Source organism: Apium graveolens, chromosome 7 (assembly GCF_009905375.1).
Source record: "Apium graveolens cultivar Ventura chromosome 7, ASM990537v1, whole genome shotgun sequence".
NCBI lineage: Eukaryota > Viridiplantae > Streptophyta > Magnoliopsida > Apiales > Apiaceae > Apium > Apium graveolens.
In genome coordinates this window covers 40,183,968-40,207,398 of record NC_133653.1, presented here as the reverse complement: position 1 = coordinate 40,207,398, position 23,431 = coordinate 40,183,968, and the positions used below count along the sequence as shown (strand labels likewise).

At 40.2% G+C, this 23,431-nt stretch overlaps 1 non-coding gene across 1 annotated transcript; it reads right to left on the bottom strand.

Annotated features, from left to right (window-relative positions):
* Positions 1 to 87: 87 nt before the first annotated feature.
* On the bottom strand, positions 88 to 194 carry LOC141676297 (small nucleolar RNA R71). The gene has a single exon (XR_012556895.1). It is a non-coding gene; the product is annotated as a small nucleolar RNA R71 (small nucleolar RNA).
* Positions 195 to 23,431: the final 23,237 nt, after the last annotated feature.

Sequence of the window (23,431 nt, the reverse complement as noted above, 5' to 3'; positions counted from 1 at the left end):
CATTCTCTACCACCAGGCTCTATCACTAAATGGGAAGATCTGGCTCAAAAGTTTCTTATTAGGTTCTTTCCTATGGCGAAGACTGCTGCAATCAGGAATGTTATAACTCAATTTTCACAGCAATCAGAAGATTCTGTGTGTGAAGTTTGGGATCACTATAAGGAGATGCTGAGAAAGTGTCCTCATCATGGGATGCCTGACTGGATGATTATCAACTGCTTTTATAATGGCTTGGGAGCACAGTCTAGACCCATGCTCGATGTAGCATCAGGTGGAGCCTTATGGGCTAAGAGCTACAATGAAGCTTATGAATTGATTGAACTTACGGCTGCTAATGAATACCAGAACCCTTCTCAGAGATTAAATTAAGGCAAGGTAGCTGGACTTCTAGAGGTGGATGCTACCGCGATTGCTGCTCATCTTAAGGCTTTGACGATGAAGGTGGATTTTTTGGCTACTTATGGAGTTAAACAGATCACCAGTGTCTGTGAGCTTTGTGCTGGTGGGCATGAAACGAAGCAGTTTGCTATTTCTAGTGAATCAGTTCAGTTCGTAAGCAACTTTCAGAGGTCGCAGCAACCAGTTCCAGCAACCTATCATCCCAACACCGCAATCATCCTAACTTTAGCTGGAGCAACACTCAGAATTCGGTTCAACAGCCTAATCAGCAGTATGCAGGAAAACAATCAAGGTTTTTAGTAAAGGTCTTGAGGTCGATAAAGCCAAGGTGGGGGTCATTGATAACCTTCCTCCACCAATTTCTGTTAAGGGAGTCTGCAACTTTCTTAGTCATGTAGGTTTCTATAGGCGGTTCAGCAAGGAATTTTCTAAAATCTCTAAACAGTTGTGCAATCCTTTATAGAAAGATGTCCCTTTCAAGTTTGATGATTAGTGTTGAGCTGCTTTTGATATCTTAAAGAAGAGTTTGATCACGGCACCTGTCATAACTACAACTGGTTGGAATGAGCCTTTTGAGATGATGTGCGATGCAAGTGACTATGCAGTTGGAGCAGTTCTTGGGCAGAGGAAGAACAACATATTTTATGTGGTCTACTATGCTAGTAAGACCCTTAATGGTGCTCAACTGAACTATATTACTACTGAAAAAGAACTCTTAGCCATTGTCTATGCTTTTAAGAAGTTTCGGTCTTATTTGCTTGGGACGAAGGTGACAGTTTTCATTGATCACGCTGCTATTCGCTACCTTTTCTCGAAGAAGGACTCGAAGCCTAGACTGATTTGATGGGTTCTTTTACTTTAAGAATTTGAGTTGGAGATCAAGGATAGGAAGGGTACTGAGAATCAAGTTGTTGATCACCTATCTCAGTTAGAAGATCCAAGTACAGCTTCCCAGGATAAGACATTGATTAATGAGTCTTTTCCCGATGAGCAATTATTTGGGGTGCAAGATGAAGAACCGTGGTTCGCAAAAATTGTGAACTACCTTGTGAGCAACATTATGCCTCCAGACTTGTCTTTTGCTCAAAGAAAGAAGTTTCTTCATGAGATGAAGTGGTACATGTGGGATGAGCCATTTCCGTTTAGGCAAGGAGCTGACCAAATCATCAGGAGATGTATTCCGTACAGCGAGACGGAGGGTATCTTGCGAGACTGTCATTCGACTGTTTATGGAGTCCACTATGGTGGAGAGAAGATAAAAGCTTGTATCCTTCAAGAAGGATTCTTCTGGCCTACATTATTTAAGGATGCACATCGATTCGTTTTGAAGTGTGATCGCTGCCAACATGTTGGTAATATGTCTAAGAGAGATGAGATGCCTCTTAATGTGCTTCTCGAGGTTGCGGTCTTCGATATTTAGGAAATTGACTTCATGGGGCCATTTGTCTCATCTTGCAATTATCAGTATATCTTGTTGGTGGTTGATTATGTGTCAAAATGGGTGGAAGTTGAGGATTTTCCAATGAATGATGCAAATGTAGTGCTTAATTTTCATTATAAGCATATATTCACAAGATTTGGAACTCCAAGAGTCATAATCAGTGACGAGGGATCGCATTTCCGCAATCGCAAGTTCACTGCTATGATGCAACGATATAATATGAATCATCGCATTGCTACAGCCTACCATCCTCAGACTAATGGTCAAGCTGAGGTGTCTAACAGAGAGATCAAGCGTATTCTAGAGAAATTAATGTGTCCATCAAGGAAGGATTGGTCTTTGAAGCTAGATGAAGCTGTTTGGGCTTATCGAACAGCATACAAGACTCCGCTAGGCATGTCACCGTTTTAGTTGGTTTATGGTAAGGGATGTCATTTGCCTGTAGAGTTGGAGCATAAGGTTTATTGGGCTTTGAAGAAGTTGAACCTTGATATGGATGCAGCTGATAAGAAGATGATGCTTCAATTGAATGAACTCGATGAGTTTCGACTTCAAGCGTATGAGAACAACAAAATGTATAAGGACAAAATGAAGAGATGGCATGGTAGGGGTCTAGTTCTCAAATCATTTGTGTCGGGGCAACAAGTTCTTTTATTCAACTCTCGTCTCCGTCTTTTTCATGGAAAGTTGAAGTCAAGATGGTCATGGTCGTTTGTTATAAAAACTGTGTTTCCACATAGAGCGGTGGAGATTTTTGAGAATAATCCAGGCCAAGCGTTTAAGGTTAATGGACAGAGGTTGAAGCATTATTATGGGAATATGGAAAATCATGAGGTGGTTAGTGTCGTTTTATTATTCACTTGATCTCGCGATTCTACGTCAAGCTATCGAAGTAAACCAAGCGCTTATTGGGAGGCAACCCAAGTTTATTGTACAATAGTAGGTAGAGGAAGAAGAAAACAAGAAGAAAAATCCAAAAAAAATCAGAAAAGGAAAAAATTTCAATGTCAACTACAGAAGCACGACGCATCCGCGCTGAAGAGCGGGGCGTCCGCGCTGGCTCCTTGAACCTGAAAAAAATAGAAAATCAAAAAAATCAAAACAAATACAAACTCCAGCCGAATTTCCCTCTCCCACCTTCCATATTTCCCTCTCCAAATCAGTTTCAATCACCCCATTACTCCCATTATTCCCATAATCAATTCCCACTTCTTTTCTAAAACTAATTCTAATCCCTAAACCCTATATATACACAAACTTATACACAATCTTCTCCATCACTTCTCAATTCTCAAATACACAAATCTCACTTATACACTTCTATTTTCTCTCTTATTCAAATTCGATGGCACCCAAGAGACAAAGAACCCAAGTTAGCAGCAACACCACCGATTCTTCTAGTATGAGGGGTGTGAGGCCCAGGTTTACTACTCCAGAGGCTGAGGCAGAGTACACGAGGCTGCTTTCGAAGCCCATAGCCAATGAGCGAGATTTTCTTCCATCGGGGAAGGATGGTAAGTTGCTTGAGATGATTGTGGAGATGGGTTGGATTGCTTTTTGTGAGGTACCCACTGTTGTGCCCATGAGTGTGGTTCGCAAGTTTTATGCGAACGTGAAGGCGGAGAAGAACGGGTATTCTGTGGTTAGGGGATAGACGGTGGATTATACCGTAGATGCGATTCGAAGGGTGATTTACCAGCCCGAGAGGCATGAGGGTTAGGATGATTGGGTGACGAAGACGGGGGAAGATTTTGACTTGGATTTAATTGTTGCTACTCTCTGCGTTCCTGAAACGTACTGAAAGTTTAAGAAGGGGTTGAACGAGTATGCTATTTTCCCTGTGTCGTGTATGAATAGGTATGCCCGTGCATGTAATTCTTTCATTTGTGCTAACATTATATCTTCATCACATGTGCATGATGTTACGGTGGATCGGGCGAAGCTGTTGTGGGGTATTCAGCAGGGTGATTATGTGGACTTGGGGTCCATTATTTTTCAGGGGATTTTAAGATTTCTGCGAGGGAGGACTACGGGCTCTATTCCCTATACGTCCATGATGACGAAGTTGTGTGTGACAGTTGGAGTTTATTGGCCAGCACACGGGTAGTTGCAGATGCCTAGTGCCCCGATTGATAGTTCGACTATAGCAGTGATGCAGGAGTGGGGAGGAGGTAATCCTGATGAGAAGGGGCTCGGTTATTCATATGATCACTTGCTAGGTGGCCGTCCAACTGATCAAACATATTCTGGTGGTACGACTCAGGCGAGCAGAGCCGCATGGAGAGCTCAGTTGGGTGAAGTCGGTCCTTCACAGCAGTAGCAGCAGGATATAGAGGGCAGTGATGTTTTAGTTCAGCACAGTATAGGCATTTGATAAGGAGGATGGATGTGATGCATGACATCCATAGTAGGCTTACACAGGATCTTACCCATGCGTTGGGTACAATATTCAGAGCCACATGAGTTGAAATCCAGTGACCAGTGTTCGGTGAAGATTCTCTGTCCCGCCGCCTGACACTCCTGACACACCACCCGTTACGGGTGATGATCATGATTCCGAGTAGGTATGCCCAATTCCTTACTATTACCTTCACCGAGGATAATGAATATTTTAAGTTTGGGGGTGGTAGTTAAGGAATATATGTTATGTGTAAGTCTCATATCGTTTGCATATTCATGATAGTTAGTTCATATAGTCGCATAGTTTTTTATTATTTTACATGTAGTATGTTGCATACAGTTGCATATATATTATAACATGATCCCTTAAGTTTAATTTACCGATTGATTTATGATATTGATGCTAGTGTAGTGATGTCTTATATAGTGATGTTAAGTCCTAACGAGTTGATTTGCATGCTAGAAGCAATAAAATTTCTATAAGTCTTATAGGTTGCTTGAGTGCTAGATCATGATCAAGGTTTGTTTGTTTGTCGAGGTATAATCACTTGTTTATATTTAGAATTTAGGATATTCTCTCAATGATAAAATAACATGGATATTTAAAAATTGGAGAAAAATATTAGATTTCATTGCTAGTTATTGTGGCTAGGTGTCAAATGGCTAGTAGCCGGCTCATATTTATATGAGTAGTCTAGGGTTGAACGAGATGGAGAGAAACGTACTTATTCAGAAATTATTGAAAAAAAAGAAAAAAAATATGTGTGCTAATGCATAATTGATCCCGAGTGGGCTCTTTAATAGTCGAGTTATTAAGTTCTTAGGGGTCTTTGTGCCTAATGACCTAAGGCTTTTATAGTCTGGGATCCACTAACCTAACACTCGCTACATGGGTATTATTTCATAAGTATTTTGTGGACCTCACACATTGCACGATCAAATAAGCATATTTGTGATTGTTTATGTGTTATGAATAAAAGCATGAATCCATTTAATAACTCCGATAAAAGAATTGAAGTGTTGTTAGTCATTTTGAGTTTAGCTCTTATTCTATTTATAACCTTGTGATTGCCTTGATGAGTAGTGAGTCATGATTATTGATCTAGTTGCGATAATATATCTGTTAAGATATTACACACACGCACATTTCTAGCTTGTGAGTTGATTTGTGGGGTTTGCTTGATCTTTGTGCAAATAACTACATTTGTTGAGATGTTGCTCATCGGTTGGTTTAGTTATTCCGAGGGGATCGTTGCATTCATGTAGTTGCATTCATGCATTTTTATTTCTTGTTTTGAGTCTGTTTATACTTAAGGACAAGCATCGTTTCAAGTTTTAGGGGTGTGTTAAGTGGCATTTATGTCCACTTATAATGTCCTATAAAGGCTTGAATTGGTGTTTTGTACTCAAGTATTTTGTGTATTTGATTCGTTTTTGTAGTGTTTTGCATTTCAGGCATAATTAAGGATCAAGGAGATTTAGCATTGCTTTGGTGCTAAATTGGTGTTAGGAAGGTGCTAGGGATGTTTGCTCGTAGATTGCCATCAAGAACCAGCAAAGAAAATAAAAAATCAGAAGTTCTTCTAGAAGGTTAGCGCGCCCGCGCTGTGATAGCGCGCGCCCGCGTTAGAGAAGCAAAACATCAGCGCGCCCGCGCTGGGACAACGCGCCCATGCTGGGACAGCGCGCCCGTGCTAGGACAGCGCGCCCGCGCTGGGACAGTGCACGGCCGCGCCGGGTCGATTTCCAGGAATCCTGTTTTGAATAGAAGATTGATTTTATAGGCTCTTGGATGATTTAGGCTTCTATATAATGATAACTTAATCTCGTTTTTAATAAGAAGCACGTATTGAAGACTAAGGGAGGCAACGAGAAGACCTAGGAGCATAATTTCAACGAAGGTGAAGAGGATCTAGTTTATTCTTGTGATTCTTTATTTTAAGTTATAATCTTGGATTCTAGTTTTCTTTTTTATTGAACTTATTACTCTTGTTTAACGTACTTTGGTTTTATATTCTGTTTTATAAGGACTTAGTTTATTATACCATGCTTTCATCGGAACCCACGGCGATGATGAGTTCAGTTATGGGCTAATCGTTATCATGGGGTTCTAATGGATTTATATATGGATTTATTAAGTTAATTTATTTTGATACCTTAGTGTGTGGTAATTGTATGATATCCTAGTATTGTTTGTGCTTATTCGTCTTATGAGCGTCGCAAACTTATAAGATAGCGGTTAATCTCTATTGAAGCGAAAGTGAATATAGAGGTTTGGAACTTGTCATGCTAGCATAGGTTCATGTATTTGATATGCATGATTCGTAGGTAATTTTAACCATCTTACTTGCCCTATATAATCATGATAGATAACTTGCGCATTAAACCGTTATGTTCTCAAATTCTATAGACATATAGGGTCTCAATATAATTGGTGTCTATTCAGATTCTATCTCTTTTGTGGATGTCTGGTAGTAGGGTATTCATACAATAGAAGTTGGCGTTTACTAGTTTCGTGTTATCTGATTAGTGTCATCACCATTACATGCTAAGGTTAAGAACAAAAAGGCTACTGAATGAAGTATTTAATGAAGTTAGAATCCCATTTTTGTGTCATATAAGTTAATCAACCTTAATTCTTTTAGTTAATATTAGTTAGTATAATCTCGTAGTTATAAACAATCTCTACTTGTTATCATCTTAGCATTGAATACTAACCATACCATTGTTGCATAAGTACATTGATTGAAATTAACCTAAACCAGTCTCTGTGGGAATGATCTAGAAATAATTCTATATTACTTGCGCTCACGTATACTTGCGTGAATATTAGCGCGTGTTTTCATCCTAACATCATGCTTGTTAGCTCAGAAACCTAATAACTTCAAACATCATTGGAAGTGTAAAGAATAACAAATATCTCACTTATTTTATGTCGATAATGTACTTCTTTTCTCCATAGGTGACAAGCAATCTATTAGCCATATCATGAACTGTCTGACTTTATTTTCTGATCTTAGTGGCTTGAAACCCAGTGTTCAAAAAAGCACCGTATTCTTTAGTAACTGTTCAAATGAGGTGATATCTTGGTTTGATGATCAGTTTAGTATCCCCCATGGCCAATTACCAGTCAAGTTTTTGGGTGTTCCTTTGATTACTTGTTAGGAATATGTTGTATGCTTGATGATAACTTAACAAAATAGTCTAAGTAGATAAGTTAAATGATTTTGTAACCATTAATTGATGGTATAGCTTGTATTAAACGAGTTTGTAGCATATTTATGTATGTAACAAGCAGCTTAGAAGCTTAAAAGTTGTAGTGAATTATAAGTCATGTCGACTACTAGAAAGATATACAAAATAGGTCGGCTAATTATAAATAGAAGATGCCTTGTAATTTTATGTAAGTGAAAGAGTGTCAACTGTTGAGAAATTCATCAACGGATAAACTTAAAGTTTCAACAGATGACTCAAGATGCTTTCAACGGATAATCCACTAGAGACTCAACGGATAACTCGAGTGAAATATCAACGGATAATGCTGAAGTCTCAATGGATAACAGAATCAAAAAGCAGTTGAAAACGACTTGACAGTCACATGGGTTGATTGTATCCAAAAGGAATGTGGCAGCCTCTTTGCAGGTTTTAGAGAACAAAGAAACATTTCCATTCCCATGCTTAATTGAAGATATCCAAAGATGCCGAATAGAGAAATAAAGCAACATGTGTATAGACCTAGATTTTTATTTTTAATGTTTTTCTTATTTATATGTAACTTGTTAGTACATCAACCAAGCGTAACAAGTGTTTATAAATTGATCAAACAAGTGAACAATAGGAGTTGAACAGAGAAATAGATAAAGCTACATGTGTTAAGAATTCTCTATGTTCATCTTTGTGAAAACACTTGTAAGCAGCTGTGTGCCTTCTTGCATCACAGAGTTCTCGAAACTATATATATCTCTGGTGGAAAGTTCAATCCGCCAAAAAGTTTTCAAATTGTCTTGTTTAATTACTTTGTGTTTAAATACTTAAATTCTTTTAATCCGCACTACTGTATATTCATTCACAGTTATATATTCAAAAGAGATTTTAAATTTCCAAAAGAAACCAGAATTGCATTCAACCCCCCTTATGTAATTTTGTTAGATTATTAGGGAATAAGATTACTACTAAACTCATCATCAATGATTGCATGCCATTAATCTCTAATCTTGCAGCTTGAGTTAATACATGGACAAACTTGTTAATTTCATTTGCAAGAAGAGCTCAATTGACCAGGGTTGTTCTATTCTTCATACAGGCTTACTAGTCTATACAATTTATTCTTTCAGGTGCAGTTCATAAGCTCATACATCATATTTTTACCAGGTTTCTCTGGAAAGGTGATATTGATAAAGTAAGTGGAGCTAAGGTCAGTTGGGAGATGGTATGTCTGCCTCATCAGGAAGGTGGTTTGAATTTAAAAAACCCTAGAGACTGGAATCAAGCCCTCATTCTCTTACTACTTCGTAAGGTGATTGGTAACTCTGGTTCTCTGTGGCCATCTTAGATAAATAAAACAGCCCTCAAAAGATATCACTTCTGGACTATGGCTTTGATAAGGACGCTCCGGGTAGGCCAAAAGGCCTCCATTTGTTGCCTCATCGGCCAGATCTTCCCCGCATGGAAGTTGTGGCTGTCATGGCTCTGATATGAAGGCTCCTGGTAGGCCAAAAGGCCCCCATTTATTTCCTGATCGGCCGGAGTTTCCCCGCATGGAAGTTGTGGCCGTCATGGCTCTGATACGGAGGCTCCTAGTAGGCCAAAAGGCCTCCATTTGTTGCATGGTTGGATGAAGCTTCCCCGCATGGAAGTTGTGACCGTCATGGCTCTGATACGGAGGCTCCTGGTAGGCCAAAAGGCCTCCATTTGTTACCTGGTCAGCCGGAGCTTCCCCTCATGGAAGGTGTGGCCATCATGGATCTGATACGGAGGCTCCTGGTAGGCCAAAAGGCCTCCATTTGTTTCCTGGTCGGCCGGAGTTTCCCCGTATGGAAGTTATGCCTGCCATGGATCTGATACGAAGGCTCCTAGTAGGCCAAAAGGCCTCCATTTGTTTCCAAGTCGGTCGGAGCTTCCCCTCATGGAAATTATGGCCGCCATGGCTCTGATACGGAGGCTCCTGGACGGCCATATGCCCCCCATGTGTGGGATGGTCGGTCGGGAGTGGTTCCAAATGGACCTTGAGAGTTTCCTACAGAATAGTCTGATCTGTTAAGAGGAGAACGCTCTGTTCTCGTATTCGTGGGTTCAGCTGAAAAGCTAAACTTGTCTTAATCTTTACTAGTTTCTTTATCATGGTGATTAACATAATCGTCCCTTAGTTAAGACTAACGACTTGTGTTTAGCCTCAGCCAGGCTTTTCTGATCGCTTTCTAGTGATGTTCTATTCTTCATGAAACTTGTTTTCGTGGATGCCCTAATCTTCACAAAATTTGTTCTCATGGACTCTTTAGCCTTCGCAAAACTTGTTCTCATGGACGTTCTAGTCTTCATGAAACTTGTTCTCGTTGGGTGCCTAATTTTTCAAGAATTCTTAAGGAATTTCATAGGAGTTCCACCAGAAAACCTTTAGAAGGGTCTGGATCAACCCTACATGGGTTCCTGTCGGCTATAAGGCCTTCATGTGGCCTGGTCGACCAATTCTGCTCTTTTTGGACGTTTGGCCCTTTTTCTAATGAGCGTTATGTACTTGTTCTCGTGAACGTTCTACTCTTCACGAAACTTATTTCCCTCCGTGAGGGTTCTAGTCGGCCTAATCCTTCCTTGTGGAGGACCTTGTGGAGGACTAGGCGTCACTGACTCTTGGTAGGCCAGAATCTCACCTTCGTGAGCATCTTACTCTTCATGAAACTTATTTCCCTCCAGTGAGGGTTCTAGTCGGCCTAATCCTTCCTTTTGGAGGACTATGATTCACTAACTCTTGGTAGGCCAGAATCTCACCTTCATGAGTGTCTTACTCTACATGAAACTTGTTCTCGTGAACGTTCTGTTCTTTACTAAACTTATTTCCGTGGAAGTTCTTGTCTTCACCAGGAACATCCCTTGGCTCTAGTTCATGGTTTTCTTGGAACCTTCTCTTAGGGGTCATCCCTATTAGTTTCGGAGGTCTCTAGACGTTCCTTCGAGGACGTCCTAGTCGGCCTAACCCCTCCATATGGAGGAGTCATCTTCAAGGACTTTTGGTCGGCCATAGAGACCAAGCCCTTGAGGCCCTGGTCGGCCGTAACCTTAATGTCTTGATCTTCTTGGCCCTTCGGGATCTTATTTCCTGGAAGTTCTTGAACTTCAATCTTCTCAATATCAATTCGTGGATTAGACTTCTCTCTTATTTATTCGAGGGAGTGCCTTGCTAGCTGGGGACCTCATCCAAGGACCCTTTAGACGGTTAAAGATCTTCATGGATGGCTACTCGGCCTCCTCTGGTCGGTCAAGGGGAAACATTTTTTCTTTCTTGGACAACATGTCTCGATGGGCCTCGGATATAAACTATCATATTCATGTGCTTGATGGGTCCTCATAATTTAAAGGAAGCTTGTTAAAGTTGGCCTAACCCCTCCTATGTTTCCATTGGTTAAATTTATTCCAATTAGGCGAACAGCTTCCTGAGGCGGGGATGTGCGGGGTTCATGCCTTGTATTTGGTACATCTCTTCTTTTTAGAACTTTCAATACTTCAAATTAAAGGAGGAGTCTGGCTGGCTTAAGGCATCCCTTGGAGGCCGGTCTTCTAGAGCCCTTTCCGAGGGATCTCTGGCTGGTCAAAGGCTTTCTCTTGAGGCTGATCAGCCTTCTTTGGTAGGCTGGAGTTTGTAATGTAGACATTAGTCGACAATATACATTTCGTGAAGTTAGATTTCTAATATCTTTTTCTTATTAGGCCAATGCCTACTTCGCAGCTTCTTTCACTAAGAGTGCAAAATGAAGGAGTGAGCACATGTCCTTGGAGGCATTGATAAAGAAACTTGAGAGAAAATTTCAGGACTGGGGAGCTATCTTAGCATTTATCAACAGTCGGAAGACTTATTCAAGATGATGGACACCCATGATGATGAGGTTCCCTTCGTTAATATATCCATTGGCTCTGTTCATAGCTCTTACCCGTATATGGTAAATTTGCGAGGCTTTCCTAGCCTTTGGGTTGTTTCTAAGGTTGCCATTATTGGCCAATCATCTGATTTTGGACTATAGATTATCCTTTAGTGTTTAAGGCTTGCATGGCTTTGATTGTCGTGTGTGGCTTTTATCTATTTGTGGTCCTTCATGGACTTGAACATCTTCAGTTTGTAACCTAATTGTTCATCATGACTTGATTTTTGATCCTTCAGGATCTCCTGCATTTGTAGTTTGATTTCATATTCGTCTTTAATATTCAGTACTTTGGTCCTTCGGGAATTCTATTCATTGGATGTTCGTACACTGGTCGACCTTGTTCCTTCATTTACTACTAAGAACATGTCTTTCATGTCCTAAACATATTAAACTTTTAGCTTCGAAACGCGCCAGGTATGAGGCACTTTGTCACCGCTCAGGGTTTCCGACTTGTAGGATCCTCGTCCTCATGTTTTGTTGACCTTATACGGCCTTTCCCAGTTAGGGGTTAGCTTTTCTTTCTCTTCAACTCCTGAAGCCTCAATCTTTCTTAAGACCAAGCCTCCTTGGTAAAAGAACCTTTATTTAACCCTTTTATTAAAATAGAGGGAAACTCTTCATTGATGCTATGCATTGCGGCCGCTGGCCTCATCTCTGACCTCTTCAATGGGATCGAGAGCGAGCCTCATGCCTTCTTCATTGGTTTCCGATTCATAATCTTCGATCATAGGGGATCCATGTGTGATTTCAAGGGGCACCACTACCTCGGCTCCGTAAGCCAGCATGAATGGGGTAGCTTCAGTTGTCACTTTGCAGGTGGTACGATATGCCTATAGTATAGGAAGCAACTAATCCACCCAAGTGTTTCTCGATCGTTCAACCATCTTCTTAAGTCCATCAAGGATGATTCTGTTAGCAACTTCCGCTTGCCCGTTTGCCTGAGGATGTGCAACCGAGGTGAAGCGAAGTTCTATGTTGTCATCATCGCAGTACTTTTTGAACTCTGCATTATCAAATTATTTCCCATTATCCGTGATAAAGATGCGTGGGATTCCATATCGGCATATCACATTCTCCCAGAAGAATTGGGAAATTTTCTTGGTGGTTATCTTGGCTAATGCCTTAGCCTCAATCCCTTTGTAAAGTAGTCTATGGCTACCACAATGAACTTCCTTTGTCCCTATGCTACATGAAATGATCCAAGTCTGTCCATTCCCCACATTGCGAAAGGGATGGGTGTGCTGATCGATGTAAGCCTCTCTGGGGTCTGTCGTACTATTAGAGTGTGCCTCTGGAATCTGTTACATTTATTCACATAAGCCTTTGCATCGGCTAGCATAGTTGGCCAGTAGAATCCCAACCGAGTTATCTTGTGAGCGAGGGCCCTGCCCCCCAAGTGTTGTCCAAAAATCCTTTCATGGGCTTCTTTAAGTGCTTCCTCTGCTTCAAGAGGTCTTAAGCACTTCAAGTACGAAATAACAAAGGACCTTTTATAAAGAAGGCCTTCAATCAATGAATATCTCAATGCTCTAACCGACAACTTGCGTGCCTCCTGGGCATTATCGGGGAGCCACCTAGTTTCTAAGTGGGTCTTGATCGGGTCTATCCGACAGTTTTCCACACTAATCGGTGCTATCAGATTTATGACATTAATAGTAGGGGTCTTCAAGACCTGAAAGTAAATAGTTCTCGGATAATTCTCAATTTCAGATGAGGCGAATTGAGACAAGGCATCCGCCGTAGTGTTCTCCTCTCTTGGAACATGTTCTGCGTACCATTCATCGAACTGAGTCAGTATTCCCTTTACGACTCTCGGGTACTTGGCCATTGTATCATCCTTGGCCTCAAACTCCCCATTAACTTGAGCAACTACAAGTCTTGAGTCTTCGCAGACCTTCAGGTTTTTGGCCCTTACGGCTCTAGCCAAGCCTAAGCCAGCTATCAATACTTCATATTCTGCTTCATTGTTCGTAGGCGGGAAGTCCAACTTCAAAGCATATTCAATCATAAACCCATCAGGGCTTTGCAAGACTAGGCCTGCACCACTAGATTTTGTTTTGGACGCTCCATCAAAATGGAGAACCCAATACTCTTTCAAGGTTATTTCTTCATCCTTCTCCTTCTCTCCTCCTTCTGGGGTTACTATCTATTGCCCCCCGACTTCTTGGTCTTTAATGGTGCATTCGACCACGAAGTCTGCTAAGTCCTAAGCCTTGATGGCCGTTCGAGGCTTGTGTTTGATATCAAATTCTCCTAACTCAATCGCCCACTTGATGAGCCTTCCACTGGCCTTCGGGCTGTGAAGAATGTTCCTCAAATGTTGGTTCGTCAGGACTTCGATCTTGTGAGGGGGAAGTATGGTCTCAACTTCCTCAAGGTTATGATGAGAGAAAGCGCGAACTTCTCCGTGATGGAGTAATTCAATTCTGCTCCATGGAACACCTTGCTTACATAATATACAGGCTTCTAGAGCTTCTACTCTTCCTTCACGAGGACTGCACTCACGGCTTGTTCAGATACCACGAGGTACAAATAAAGAGTGTCCTCCGGACCTGGTTTAGCCAACAACGGGGCTTCAGTCATGTACTACTTCAGCTGTTCAAAGGCCTCTTGGCTCTCAGCTGTCCATTCAAAGTTCTTCACCTTCTTAAGAGTTTTGAGAAAAGGAAGGCATTTTTCTCCTGACTTGGAGATGAACCTCCCTAGAGCTATGATTCTTCCTATCAGCTTCTGAACGTCCATGATGAAGCGTGGTGGCTCCATGTCTAGGATGGTTTTGATCTTGTCGGGGTTGGCCTCTATTCCCCTCTTAGAGACCATATGACCCAAAAAATTTCTAGACCCAACGCCAAAAGCATACTTGCCTGGGTTTAACATCATCTTGTGGTGCCTCAGCACTTCAAATGCCTCTCTGAGGTGACTAATATGATCGGCCTTGCTTAGGCATTTGACTAATATGTCATCAACATAGACCTCCGTGGACTTCCCAATTACATGGGCAAATATCTTGTTTACCAGTCTTTGGTAAGTAGCTCCTGCATTCTTAAGTACAAAAGCCATAACAAGATAACAGAATACACCAAAGTCAGTTATGAAAGATACCTTGGGATGTCATCCGTATGCATTCTAATCTGATTGTAACCACTGAAGCCATCCATGAAGCTTAGCAACTCGTGTCCAACAGTGGCATCGATCAGGGTATCAATCCTTGGTAGGGGGTAATAGTCCTTGGGACAAGCATCATTCAAGTCAGTGAAGTCAATGCATATCATCCACTTTCCATTGGCCTTCTTAACCATTACGGGTTTGGCCAGCCATTCAGGGAATTGCACTTCCTCAATAAATCCAGCTTCTAAAAGCTTCTCGAGCTCCTGCTTAATGGCTTCCAGCCTATCAGGGGCATAAGTTCTCTTCTTTTGCTTTACAGCCTTTCGAGTAAGATCAGCATTCAACCTATGAGTTATAAGGTTTGGGTCAATCCCAGGCATATCAGCTGCTGTCCAAGCAAATACATCATTGTTTTCTTGGAGGAAAGTTGTCATTCGGCCCTTCAAGGGCTTGTCCAGAGATGCCCCAATATACGTAACCTTCTACGGGTCTAAGGGGTCTAAAGGAATTGGGACCAAGTCCTCGGCTGGCTTCCCTCGCAGTTCGTTATTTTCTCGGACATCCATGTCTTCTATGGGGAGGACCTGCCCCTCTGTTCCATCGGGAATTTCTGCAACATAGAAACTGCGGGCCATCTTCTGATCTCCCCTTACTTCTCCAACACCATTTCTAGTTGGGAACTTCAGTACCATGTGGTAGGTTGAGAGAACAGCCTTAAAAGCATGGATCCATGTTCTACCAATGATTGCATTATAAGTAGAGGCTGCCTTGACAACCTGAAAGTTCAACATCTTCGTGGCCTCCCTGGGCTCTTCCTCGATAGTTATAGGAAGTTGTATTGCTCCTTCGAATTTGCATTCCACATGGTTAAACCCGTAGATGGGTGCGTCGGATGGAGTTAGCTGAGAATCATTGTAGCCCATCCTTATGAATGTGTCATGAAACAGAATATCCATGGAAGCTCCATTGTCCACTATAACAGGACAATTTCTAATTATCGGAGTGATAACCAGAGGATCATCCTGAGGAAATTTCAAACCTTCAAGGTCTGGGTCACCAAATTTAAGCGTCATCTCTGACTTGGAACGCTTAGATGACTCCCCAACTATGCTCATCACTTCTCTTGCATAAGCTTTTCGAGAGTTCCTTATAGTACCAGCTGCTGTAGGTCCTCCTGAGATCATATTGATTACTGGCCCTCGGGGCCGCGGGTTGCAATCTCTGTCGTTACCCCTTAGATCGTCATCTCTTCGATCATTATCTCTCTTTTGGCCTCTGGCCTCTTCACCCTTGGTGAAACGTCCGAACTTTCACCTTCGGATCAGATACTCAATCTCATCCTTGAGTTGCCTACAATCGTCAGTGTCATAACCAACATCTTTGTAAAATCTGTAGTATCGACTCTTGTCTCTCTTTTCGGGATCTCCCCTTAATGGCTTCGGTCATTTCAAGTCTTTGTCCTTTTCAATTTCCATAAGGATTTGGCTCATTGGAGCATTCAACCTTGCATATTCAGCAAACCTTGGTTGTTGATTCATCTTAGAAGAGGAGGAGTCAGATTTTTTGTCAATTCGTGGATACTTTTCCATGGAATCGTACTCCTGATCCGTCTTCCGCTTCTTGTTCCCAGTAGGTTCATTGTTCACATCTATCTTCTTCATACTCTCCTCCACCTTAATATATTTCCCGGCTCTATCTTGGAGTTGCAACATGCTTTCAGGAGGGCGCTTAGCCAAGAACATCTTAAAGAACTCGTCTATAGCTACTTTATCATCAAGATCATGGACCTTCAAAGCCTCCTTTGTAAATCGATTCAGATACTCTCTCAAGGACTCCTTTTCTCCTTGGACTATACCAATGAGAGATGCTAAACTCTTCTCGTGCACTCTGCCACTTATGAACTACTTAATAAAAGCTTGACTCAAGTCCTTAAAGGATCCAATAGAGTTTGGGGGTAGACGGATGTACCACCTTTGAGCCATGCATGATAGGGTTTGAGGGAAGGCCTGACACTTAATAACATCATTCATGGGTTGTAACAACAAAGCGTTAGAGAACGTCCCTAACATGATTAGTGGGGTTTCCAGTACCATCGTATGCTTTGATGGTGGACATCTTGAACTTCTTTGAGATGTGAGCATTCATTATCTCATCAGTGAATGGTGGGTTTGGATCATCAGGATCTCCTAGGGGCATAAGATCACTTGGATCAACCCATGGGGAAACTACCCTTCTTGGTCTTGGATCATCCAGGTCTATGATTGTAGGAGGATTTCTCTGCCTTGGAGTGAGTGGGGTCTTGGGGCCAGATATGTCTCCAGGTCTCACTTCAGCCTTTGGATCTATGCTTCATGAGCCCTGATCCTCTCTTGAACATCTTGGGGATTCATCCCTTGAGTGCGCCTGGGGCGTTGTTCAGTGTCAGCCATCGGCTCTTTGCCAGCACGCCTCCTTCTTGGAGCAACATCATCATCTGATGACTCGGACTCTCTTTCAGTATAAGGTTCAGAGAATTCTTGATCCTCTGGAATAGGAGCCAAGCCACGTATATATTGGGGCATCCTCCCTTGTGCTTCACTCCTACCAAGTGTCCACTCCCTCCAACTTTGGGGTATAGAGGCATCCCGTAAGGGGGGTTAGTAGTCACAATTGTCGAGTACTCATACCCAAGAGGTTGAGAGTTCACAGGTTCATGCAGCTGCTGAAGTTGGGGACTCATCCCTTGAGGAGCCGGGGGATTCGTCCCTTTTGGCTGAGCCTCAGTTTCCCCTAATAGGGTTCCTTCTTGGGTGGAGGTATAAGTTGAGTGCGGTGGTATGTTCACCACTGATGCGATTATCCGCGATGGGACATGAGTGTCTGTCCCACTAGTGTTTCTACTCCGTGTGTTCATCATGGTTGTTATAAGTTTCCCACAGATGGCGCCAAATGTTGTGGAATAAAAACCTGAGTACTTTAGTATTTAATACTAGGGTTGGTGAGCTTCGAGCTTTAATGGCTGTTCTTGCGTTCGGGACTATCAATCTTTGTAAGATGCCTACGTATCTCTGTGTTGTAGAGAATCAAGCCAAAAACGTAGTTCTAGGTTGAGGGGTAGAGCCCTTCATATAGGGTTGAGTCTATGGTTAGACTTCTCTTGGGAGACTTGGGGGACAAGTCTTCAACTTGGATGGTGATTAGGAGTCCTATTGAGGAAGGAGTTCCAGAACCTTCTGTATAGGACTTTGAGTCTGTTTAGAACACATGTCTCTGCTCTTCCAGCCGTATTGGGTCTATTCCGTGATCAGCTCGTGTTCGTGGACTTGGATGACCTCCGCTGGTAGGCCTTGGTTGTTTGGGCCGTCATGGGCCTGTTATGAAGCTTCAGACCAGACAGGCCTGCTGTAAAGCTTGGACCAGACAGGTCTGTGTTGGACTTTTCGGACAAGAAGCCCAAGTGTAATTAATGCAACATTTAGTGTGTCTTTAGGATGTATTTTCTATCCATATCAGTATTGTTAAAAGAAATTGAACTCATGTGTAATTATAAAATTTCACATTATTGTTCTGGTCTAGTTATTGCCTTACTTGTTACAGAATTCTAACAGGTTAGATTTATTACTAATATGATTTTTTTTATGAAACGAATGGTACACTTATTATATGAACCAAAAAATTTTGTTATTTTGAAGAATCTAATGTTACTTGATAATTATCTTATAATTATATTTCAGTATAATTAATTTAATATTACTTAATTGTTGATCAAAATTATTTTTCTAATTAAAGTAAAGAGATATTATTTTACCTATACTTTAATATAATTTAAATAATATAAACTAAATACAACTCATAAGTTCGTTGTTGTAAAAAAATTAATAATAATTATATGTCAAAATGAACATTAACAAATATAATCGTAAAACCAATAATTTTAAATTTAAAAAGTGAATAGATATCAATGATGTACCATTTACAGTTAATTATTGTTAAAAATTATTTTTAAATTTAAAAGTAAGTCGACATTTAAATGGACATTAGCTAACAAAAAATAAAATTTACGAAAAATAAAAGTTAATTCGTATTAATAGTTGAGATTCTATTTGGTAAAAATGTAAAAATAGTCATATATTTATCAAGTGAGTACCAAAATACAGATTTTGGTACTTTTGTACTGCAATAAAACATCTTTGCTCTTTTTGATAATTTAATATTACTTGATAATTATCTTTTTCAACGATATTAAAAATATCAATTTAGTATTTGCAAAGAATTGAAACTCATAATCCGCGAAACACAAATTAAAATTAAAATCTGTTAGGTAATGAATTACACACAGAGGGGGGGGGGTGTATGTGTTTTAGTGTTTTTATGCTCTTCTTGAACTATTTTGGTTTTGAACAAAGTAAATAAAATCTTGTAGTAAGATGTGTTATAACATAAATTAAACATGCAGCTATAAATAACACAGATCTTTCAAAACTCACTTAATTTTATATTTAAAATTAAGAATATTTTGCTACAAAATTTCTAGGCTCTTTGTTGATAAAGAGCTTAGCTTCTACTTGAGAAAAAATACAAGAATTCCTGATCTAATTGTTACTTCTAACAAAGGACCAGTGTTAACTTTATATTTTAGTTAACTGCTAGTTTACATAGTGTACAATAAGAGATGTTATTCACTTTAGTAAACTGTCACTAATCATTTCCATTTTAGGAAAAGTATATCTTCCATTTCTGGCTTAGCATATCTTTGCATACTGTGTTAATCTTGATCTTCATTTGTCAGTTAATCTTTACCCTTGATCTTGCACACTCTTCAAGCTGCTTTTTGTAGACTTGTCAATCCAACTGGTTGGATTGTTTGTTGATTGTTAATCTTGGATATTGAACTGGTCTGCAAATTATACTTTGAGATTTTACCTCGAGATATCCAGTTAGGCATATAGAGGTCTTGACATCTCGATAAGTATAATGACTTATCGAGATCCCTAATACTCCATAGATGATTTGACTTGTAGAGATTTCTGAGTTCTCTATAAGAGAATTTGGCTTATCGAGATCTCTAATCTTCATATCTTCACTTTGACTTATCGATATCTCTAAGTTCTTTAGTGACTTATTGACTTGTCGATAACTCAGAATTCTCTAGTCAATTTGACTTGTCGATAACTCTGAGTTTTCTAGTGATATTTGACTTATTGATAAGTCAGAGTTCTCTAATGAATTTTGATTTGTCAATAACTCTGAGTTCTCTAGTAAAGAAATGACTTGTCGATATCTCCAATCTTCATGTCTTCAATTTGTCTTGTCAATATCTATGAGTTCTCTAGTAGCTTTTCTGAGGTCTCTATAAGTCATTTGGAGTTCTCGAGTGACTTCTCTATAACACTAAATCTGTGACTTGTAAAGATCTTGACTTAGAATATTTTTCTCAAAACAGATTTATTCAACTCTAAGATTCTTCATAATTCTTTTGAGGCATGATCTTCTTGATCTTCTTCCAGATAGAATTCTTAGCCTTGACACTGTTTACGAAAAAAGACTCAAGTCTGCTCTTTTAACATTTTTACAGACTTTAAATGTTAAAGAACAAAATACAAATTAAGATTACAATACAACTTACTTAGGGTTCTCAATTTGACTTAGTCTTGTTGAAGTACAGGCATGTCTTGCACAACGATCTCCCCCAATCTGTGAGAAGATTGCTTAACACAAATTCATGCATGTTAACAAGACTAACCCCAAGTTAAAATGGAAAATAAGACTAATATTAAAATTTACACAATTACAACAATTGTACATTAAATGATTTTGAGTTGAGTAATTACAAGCATTAGACAAAAACTGGAACTTTTGATTCTTCTCTAATGAGGTCCTTTAGGTATACAAGAATTTCAAGTTCCTCTATGATTGGAGTCACTGTTAGAGCTTCTATCAGCTTGAGTCTGTCTTTCTTTGGATAACCATCTAACATTTTAATTCTGAATTTTGAAAATGAGCAAGCTTTTACATTCAGAAATCTTCCATCTTTAGAAATTCTGCTCATCCCTTTAGCTTTAAGTTCTTCTGATTTTTTGATGTACATTTCAATCTTTTCATCATACTTTCTCCTTTTCTCCTCATATTCTGCTTTACCCCTAGCTTTTCTTTCTTCCCTTGCAATCAACCATTCAGCTAGAACTGATCTTCATGCTCTTGTAGCATTATTCTTGTCCTTCAACAAACTTATCACTCTCTAGATTTGTTGGAGAGAGTGTGTCCATCAAATTGCTACCTAGAAAAGTGAAAGACCCATCTTGAAAGTAGATTCTTACTTCCTTTAGAGTAACAACCCATACTCTAACTATTTCCTCAGCCAGTTGTTGAAAATAGTCTTCATCTGAACTGCACAAGTTTAAGGGTAGAAAATCATTATGCTTGAAACAATTCCAGATGGCCCTTTCAGTAACTTCAACTTTTTCAGTAGGATTAGCTTTCTTAGGTTTTCTCCCAACAGACTTGAAATGAGTTTTGTGTGATAGTTTAATAGAGGGTAGGACTGTGATTTTCTTTAGAGCTGTTTGGCTTGTGGTGATTGGAATTTTTAGAAAAGAGTTAGCAGTTTGCTTATATAGAAATTTAGGCTTAGAGATTTGAGGTGGTCTGATGGTTGAGATTGTTGACTTTGAAGATTGAGCTAAAGGTTGAGCTAGAGTTGTTTGGATTTTTAGGGTTTGTTATGGTTCTGAAACATCATGATTCTTCTTGCTTCTCCTCTCACTCCCTCTCTTCTTCTCATCATTCTTCTTCTCATCACCCTTCTTCTCTCCACCCTTGCTTCCAGCTTCCCTACTGGATTGACTTGGATTTGAGCCAGAAGGTTTTTGATTGTCATCCTTCTGCTCATCACCATCCTTGTCTTTCTTCAAATTGTACTCTATTGTGGGCAACATAGTTTCTACATTTTATAGATATCTCCCCAAGATCCGGATCATTTCCTCATCTTCAGGCTTTTTGTTGATTTTGGTCTTTAGATCAGTTTCAAGGGTCATGATCAATCTCAAGTTATTTCTCACACAGTGTTTAGGAACTGTGAAGTGTCTGCACTTTCTAGTTTGTGGACATATGTAGGCAATCCTCCTACTTGGATGGAGATAGGCTTCAAGGAAAGCAAATATCTGAGCATTTGTGAGTTCCTTTAGGAGCTGGGTATCCTATGGAATAACTCTATGTACTTTGTAAATTATTACATCCATCTCAGATGCTCTCAGTTTTTTAAGATTGTTGAGAGACACCTGGAGACATATGTCCAGTCCACAGTCATTTATATTTGCCACTATTCTCTTTTTTAGAAAGTTGTCAACCTTTACTAGCACCACTCTGAGAAAGTTTATATTGTTGGCCAAAGCTTTCTTGTAAGTAGCATAATTTTTGTGAAGAGACACCCTTAAGACTGTCAGAAGTTCATTAAATTCATTATCTTGGCAAGGTCCTTCTACAACTTTTAAGAGTCTTTCTTTTCCAACATCATGAGTAGTGATTTAAACTGTTAAAGAGCTTTGACCATGCTGAGTTGTAGAGATGACTTCTTTTGACTTACCAACATCCTTGGATTGTTGAATCCTAGCTTCTATCTCCCCCTTAGTCTTGGTGACAGGCATGATTAGGGGAGTTGGCAGTTCTGGCCTCACAGCTTCAGGCAGCGCAGGAAATGGAATGTTTAGCTTTCCCATAATGGCTCCCAAGGCAACAGAGTTTTGCATTTGAAGGTGCTTGTGGGAGTCCACCAATGTTTGAATGTCAGCCTGTTCACTTTGTACTAGAGTAGTGAGAGCTTGCACCTGAGTTGTGAGATTGTCACTAGTGGTTTGCAGAGTGGAGACTTGTTGTTGAAGTGCTTGAATTTGAAGATTTATTGAAGTAGGTGCAGGTGGATGAGAGCTTGATGTGGAGATAGCAGTAGATGGTCCAAATGTAGCTTGCACAACTTTATGAATTTCATCCATGACTAGAGGTGAAGGAGTGTATCTTGCAGTGTGCATTTGATCCAACTTTCACCTTGTATCATTGGATTTAGTGATGTGATCTTGAACTACCTTGTGCAAGGCTACAAAGGATTCTTTGAGCTGATTTACACTCTTATCAATCCCACTGAGATCATACCTTGACATTTGTTATAAGAAGATTTTGAATAGGTTTTTTACTCAGTTTGAGAGGAGATAATTTGGTCCATCTTTTTCCTGACCATCTTCATGACTTTGTCATGATGTCCATTCAATGTGATTTGTAGTGCTTTTCCAAAGTTGTGGAAAGTCTTGATTTGAGCTTTGTAGACCTCATTGATGGCATCATATGCCTCTTGTGGAGTCAGGGATCTGGCATTGCTTCCCAGAATTGTGATGTATCCCTCCCTAAATTTTTCTAGCACAACATCCATCTCAATTGTGAATTTCTTGTCCAACCAAGCATCACAGTTAGTATCATGACCAGCTTCATCAACAATTTTTGCTTGATTATCTTCAATATCAGCCTGGTAGGAAAGCATGATAGCTTGGTAGTCCTAATTTGACATGTTGGATGTGAGTAGCTGTTGTGAGATTTGAGCAAGGCCTCCAAGTTGATCAACCCTAAGATCTTCGACTGTTGAAGGTTGATTTTCAATGTCTTAGAGCCATTGGGAGATGAGGTGTGATTGAGATGTAGAAGGTTATGAATTAGAACTAACTATGACTGGAGTCACGGTTTTACTCACAGATTGCTCTATGGTTTTGACCAGTTGTTGTTCCTCACATAAAGTGGGAACCTCCAATTAAATTGGAGGGGATTTGACTGCGTTACTGTCATGTGCACCAGTCTCAAACCCTTGTGCTTCTTGGAAAGCACTGTCACTTAAATGTGATAAACTAGCCTCCCTCATAGCAGGATCATTGGCAATTATACTCCTAGCATCAACTGCTAATGTAATTTCTACTAGGGTTTTGAGGGGAGT